At 45.5% G+C, this 6,417-nt stretch overlaps 1 long non-coding RNA gene across 1 annotated transcript; it reads right to left on the reverse strand.

Annotated features, from left to right (window-relative positions):
* Positions 1-6,417, reverse strand: LOC139051072 (uncharacterized). The gene is made up of 3 exons (XR_011509219.1): positions 6,314-6,417; positions 3,057-3,372; positions 1-981 (listed from the first exon to the last, which is right to left on the reverse strand). It is a non-coding gene; the product is annotated as an uncharacterized lncRNA (long non-coding RNA).

Here is a 6,417-nt window from a genome sequence, read left to right on the forward strand (position 1 = left end):
GAAACAGGTGAGGATTCTCTAACTGCACCTACACCGGCGCTAACTGTACTCGATCCCACGTGGACGGGTGTGACCGCACCTCCTAAGCCTCCATTGATTCCACCATGTTCTACTGAAAGTGGTGGGAATGTGCCTCTTGTACTTGCTCCAACGCCATTATTTTCTCCTGAAGGATGCGGAGCGCTACCGATGGCCCCGGTAACTGTGCCAGACCTGGAAAAGGGGTGTGTGAGTGCACCTCCTACGGTTGTACCGGCCACTGCACTTCCTGCAGAAGGTGGTGACAGCGTGCCTACTGGGCGTATTCCAATGTTGATATTTCCTGGAGAAGGAAATTCGACTGTTTCCACCTTGCCGGGAACTGTGCCAGACCCTGTTGAGATTGATGCGGATGCACCTCTTGCGCTTTCGCCAGCCCCACGATTTTCCACAGCGAGTGATGTGGGCATTACTGGAGTGCTTACTGCTACGCCGTTAGTTCCTGCAGACGGAAAATGGACTCTTGTCACTTTACCGACACCCGCACCAAATCCGGTTGTACCACTCAATGTTGTACCCAAACTGTATGTCCCATTACCATTCCCCATGCCACCTGTCGCATCAGGCGAGCGCGTGCTTTCTGGGGAGGTACTGACACCACTCGAAATTCCTATTGCACCTACAATATGACGAGCGAAGCCACCTGCACTTCCTCCCCTGCTAGCATACCCTGCCTCGGTAAATTTGAAAAATGGCTTCGTGAGAAGGTACCAGTCACAATTTTCCTGGCGCACACAGATCTTCTCTCCGTTTCTTTCTAATTCGGCGAAGCCCTTATCACACACGCAGTCGCCCCTATAGCAAGTGATGATGCACTTTTTGGGCGGGCTCATGCCGCACTTGGGTCTGCAGCTGTAGACGCAGGGCTCGAATCTCGAGTGCGGAGGACACACCGGGAGACAATCCTTCACTTTAACGCACTTCCTCCAGTTCTTCTCATCTCTGCACAAGAAATTGGACAAGTTAAATGAATGACGGACAGGAATGAGCACGTGCGCTTGGGTAAGGTCATATTTCTACGAAGTGAGACAAAGAGAACTTGTTAATGGGTGCTTCAGCAAAATAGAAAATTCGGTGTGTTTTCAGTGCAGACCATACGTGACTCTAGCTCCAAACTGTACCCTATTTGAATCAAAACACTGTTGCACGGATTATTTAAGAGAGATGCAATTGGCTTTCATAATTATCCGACACAGCATGGCATGCAGTGCAATGTTTGTACCTATGCTGCTGCACCACTCATATATATTATGCAAATATAACAAGCTTCGGAGCTCTTTTCATGGGTATGATGCTTCGAAACCTAAGAGGTATTCTTTTAGACTGGTGCTATTCTACTCAGACTTCCGTGCTCTGCTTACGGTCACTTTGTTTCAGTAGCAATGCATCTGCTAGTTTCTGTTGTGCATCAGAGCAGTTATGTCAAAATATATTTCTCATGCGAGTATAGCGCAGACTCTGTTTGTCCCCGCCATTTTCTCTATTTGACCTGTCACCTAGTCTAAAGCAGTCATGTGTCATATTTCTCGCCTTCCACGGTTTGGGTTGAAGAGCAGTGGCATCAATACACCCTTATAGCTTGCACCTGAGCGGGGGTAAGGGTCGTTTAGTGAAGGCACGTTTGAATTGTCGCGCCCTAGTTGTCTAGAACACCCAGGAACCACGTTTTACACTAGGTCGTGAAAATGAAGCAGCCGGAACACACTTGATTTGTTCAATACAACTGCAGGCATGTAGGACATGAGACGCGCTACATATCGGGTGGTGTCTCAGTAGTCGTTGGCTACATACGTAAGTGAATTGGCATCGCAGTATTGAAAAAACGGATATCCTATCCAAGAAACGTAGCTATCATTTAACATTTTATCTATATAAAAATGATCATTGGGGAGCACCTCTCGCAAACATCAGCTGTGTGGTGACACAATTCTATGCCCCTGAACAGGTAGGTACTTTGAACGGATGACCCAAAGAGGCAAGCAAACTGCCCTGGAAGCTAGATTTTTGTCATCGCAGTACTGAAAACTGCCGAAGAATTTCCAAAACGGGCCATTTTTATACCTGACTCCAATATGAAATAATAACTCCGACTTTTGGAGAGATTCAATTCTTCGAACTCTTCGAACTATTCGGTCGCGCAAGTAAGCTGGTAATTCTCGAGAAAAGGTGCCAGTCGCATCCTGCAAGTAATGCCCTGCCTTTCTGGCCACATGGTTCCCCTCCTTCTGCGCTCCTCTTTAACTGTTTCCTTCCCGAATAAATTTTGTGAGAGCCTTCCTTAAATACTATTATTTTAAATGCTTGGTGTAATGAACACAACAAATAAATGCCAGAATAGATCCGGAACGATATATTTATTCTGATAACACACATAATATTAATGCTAAATAATATGCACGGTGCGGCTTGAAATTGCTTTTTTTTAATTGTTAGTAACATAAAAGTTATCATCAGAAACACGGCTTCGAAGCCCTGAGTGACCCCACGTGCAGTTGACTGCCACGTGGGGTCACATTCATGGTCATGTTGAATGTCCTCAGTTAGTGTTCCGCCCGACGATGTCCACGGCATTCTTTCCCTTTGCCAACATTAAAATGTTGCCTCCATGATATTGAATGATTTGAAGCCCCATATGTAAGGCCACGAACCCAACTAGACACATGGATGCGCTGAGATTGCCTTTGGCGGGATAACTTGACACGCTTAACCGTGGTCTAGGCTACTTCGTCAACGGTAGCCGTTGTGCAACGACATGTGAACATGCCTAGCTAGTCTAGAGGAGGTGACGGCTCTTGGAGGAATTCTCATCGCCTTGCTGGGTGCGCAAACGAAATCCGACATTTCCGTTCACGTGACCACTGCGATCGCTCGGGGATAAGCTGTACCAACGACTTTGGCAAACTTTCTCAACCTTCAACCTCTACGGAGTTCCGCATTGCTGGCTGCAAACCGAGACGTAACACGACAGGAAGAAGTGAAATGCATCGTAAGTGAAGTGAACATGAATTTGAACTCACAACACCAAGCCCGGAGGGCAGTCGCAACCAGGAACGCACGCCCTGCTGCACAAAGCAGTTATTGTCTTGTTGCACGCAACGGGACAGGCGGACGCGCATAAGTTCCAGTCCTTTTGCCGGCGGTACTTGCAGCGAATGCACTTCTTCCATGGAACGCAGTCTCCCCAGGAGTTACGGACGTAGCCACGCTTGCAGACGCATTGACGTAGTTTCCTCGATTGCCAAGTGGGCGTGTGCCAGGGCCTGCAGAACCTGTCTCGCCGTGGTTTGCCGACCACGGGTACTTCAAGTTCATTGCATTTGGGAGCGTCATAACCTGCAAATTATGCAGTGAACATGTTACTGCTGTTAAACTATGTCTTTCGACATTAAAGGCATCGTAAACACGCACGCTCCGTACGCGGATCGCGCAGTGATCTCTTTGTGAAATGCACTAGAATAACGTACGCTCTGTGGACATGTCTGAAAGTTGAGACACATAGCTAATGCGTGGTTTTTGTGGAAGACCCTCGACTCCTCACTCATTAGGTGGTGCTCCACTCGTGACATTTCCGCCTCATTCACACTGCAACGTAAGATACATAGCCATCAGTGCACCGAGTAACTTGCGCATTTTCATACAACACAGAGCACGGTAATCCGAGCGTCGAGATGTGCTGCTCAACAAGTACAGAAGAGAGACACAAAAAACCCAAGCTGTGGTTGCGAGAGCCGACACCGTTTCGAAATATAGTCCCGTGGAATTATCGTCAATGTTCGCGTGATTCTCATGGTCGATGTACAGCGATATGGTGTTGGCGACAGTTTTTGGGGAACTCCTTAGTTCAATGCTTTGAGGTCTGTGGCTGATGCGACGTTGCACGGGCTCTGTGATGGGCACGCGCTATACCAATGGTGTTAAAATTTATGCGAAGACACACATCTCGCGTGGTGCCAGGATTTGTGTACCATGTGACCACCTTTCATGCTATTGTCTCAGGGGTGTGGGGGAGGGCGCAATAGAGCATCCTTTTATGAAGTAGCTGCGTCCTTCGGCTCCGATACATAAAACACGCAAGCAAGGTACTTGCCGGTAGTAGTCGAGCTAACATGGTATAACTTCAGCGCCCCCCCCCCCTCCCCGACTTCCTAATCCAACACAGCATTTGATTTTACCTCAGCTCTAACGGAAGCCCCTTTTTTAATTGTTATGGTAGGACAACTCTTATGTGGCGTTATACTAGTTCTACTGCATAACCAAATGCTGTGTTAAGGTCTGGTGACAGGCCCTTTGAGTGAGCCAGCAACGATAACTTTATTCCACTGGAAGAATGTAGATGGCGTGGTTGTTTCATCCTATTGTAAAACCACGGAGACCCTGCACGCATTTCCCACTCTCTCGGCGCCATGCAAAGAACAATACTAGTGCTTGTCCGTTCATCCGTATACGTCAGGCAGAACCTTGGCGCCCATTTTGTATGTCGGTTTTGCTTTTCCTGGAAACCCAGCCAGTATAAGAGACGAATGATTGCTTGCATTGTTTCATGGAAGTAATGTAGTACTATTTTTTAATTGCCCATACCTGATAGTGGCACAAATTTTTGTCGATGTAATGCCTGATAGAAATAAATGCAATGAGCAATTTGGTGAGCCGAAAAATGAAAAGCATGTCGTTAGAAAGGAATAGGAAGTTTTATATAACGCAGTGATCTTGCCACCGTTTCATATTCTTTTTATTCAATTTTAAGCAGTCCTGTCATCATTTTGAGGTATAAAGCACATTGAAAGGACCACAAAGAACCAAAAGGAGACAGACTACACGAATAAGATTTATTATTTACGTAGAATAAAGCATTGTGAAGTGCGGACACCCTTGTATGATAAATGTTGCTTGGTCTTGAAACTTCATTTTCATGTGAGCGTCTACTGCCCCTAAATTTCCATATAACTGGCAGTGAATGGTGTCGTCGGTACGGGATAAATCTCCGAGCAATACAAAAACATGCTTTATGCGGCAACAAACTTGCCGCTCCAGTCAATCACTTTATTAATAATTAGGTGCTGAGATATAGCTATTATATAAATTCTCACTTCAACTCGAGAAACTACTCTTAGTTGCAGATAGCACAACGGCAAGCCTACCACTTTCGGCCACTTTCAGAAATTAAAGGTTATGGTAAGGGGTATGTGGCGGCCTGCAAAGTAGTGATAATGCGAAGCAGCCCCGCTGTGCTAAAGAAATCTGTAAAGCGGCAAAACATAACGTGCTTGCTGCGGTATGTATGTGCGGTAACGAGAGTATGCTTTAGGCACTGTATCATCGGCTCATTTTCCAATGTGCCGACTTCTCTGTAAAACGCTTTAGGACTTTGGTACAGACCAGATAATTACGTGGTTGTAATGCGATTTGACACGATTTCATTACACTTTAAGTAAAGAACAAATAATGAAGTGTTACAGTAGAAGAGCACTATACACACTTTTTGAAGTGTATGAAAACCGAAGCTGTATTTCACTCCGACCAATGAGAAAACATCCAAAAATATACAATTCAACAGAAATAAAGAGTGCTTCCATGCTGGTATCCATTAACAGGCTATTTATATAAACTTGAGACGCCAGTGGTCATGATGTAAATATGTTACCTCCTTCTGCACTTTTGTCCACCATCCTTGGTCCGAACCACAACTGCCATGCGCTGGCGCGAACACAACAATGAGCAACACATCGCCTGAAGCATGCTGCGATATGCGCAACGAACTACTACCACTGTGTGAAATATGAACTTTTACTAGGAAGACACGTACCTCTAACGCACTTTACACTTACTTACTGTTTGAAATACGAGATTTTATGAGAAGATAGGTACCTGTTGAACACTTTACAGTTTGCCTGCAACTTGCACATAAGTAAGCGGTTTCATAAGTACTACTAAATTTCACCTGCTTCTTAAGTCTGATTACTCTGGAAGCTTGGTGCCACATATTTTTGCGATACAGTTCTTCGATACAGTCTTTTATCTGCCGAGATCAGCGCACTAAATTAAACTCTACTTGAATTCACGTTGCCATCCGCTTTGTATATGCAACCGTAGCGATTCAGCCTTCTTGACACGCCATTACTACGAAGCTCGTTACTAGGAAGCCCATTACTAGGAAGCTAGGAAGAAATAATTACGACTGTATTGTTCTTCCATGCACTAGTGCCCCACAGTGCTTAGTATTTGTTAGTAAATTTTAGGTGGTACAGGTAATACTTCAGAAAGCTGTACTACTCACCTGTGCGGTTGAGCTCACCACATATCAAATCCACAGAAGCGATGGTTAGAAGAATCGTAATACAGCGCATCCTACTATCTCAAACACTTCAAAGACATTGTGTG

This window comes from Dermacentor albipictus, chromosome 10 (assembly GCF_038994185.2).
Source record: "Dermacentor albipictus isolate Rhodes 1998 colony chromosome 10, USDA_Dalb.pri_finalv2, whole genome shotgun sequence".
NCBI classification, from domain to species: Eukaryota; Metazoa; Arthropoda; class Arachnida; order Ixodida; family Ixodidae; genus Dermacentor; species Dermacentor albipictus.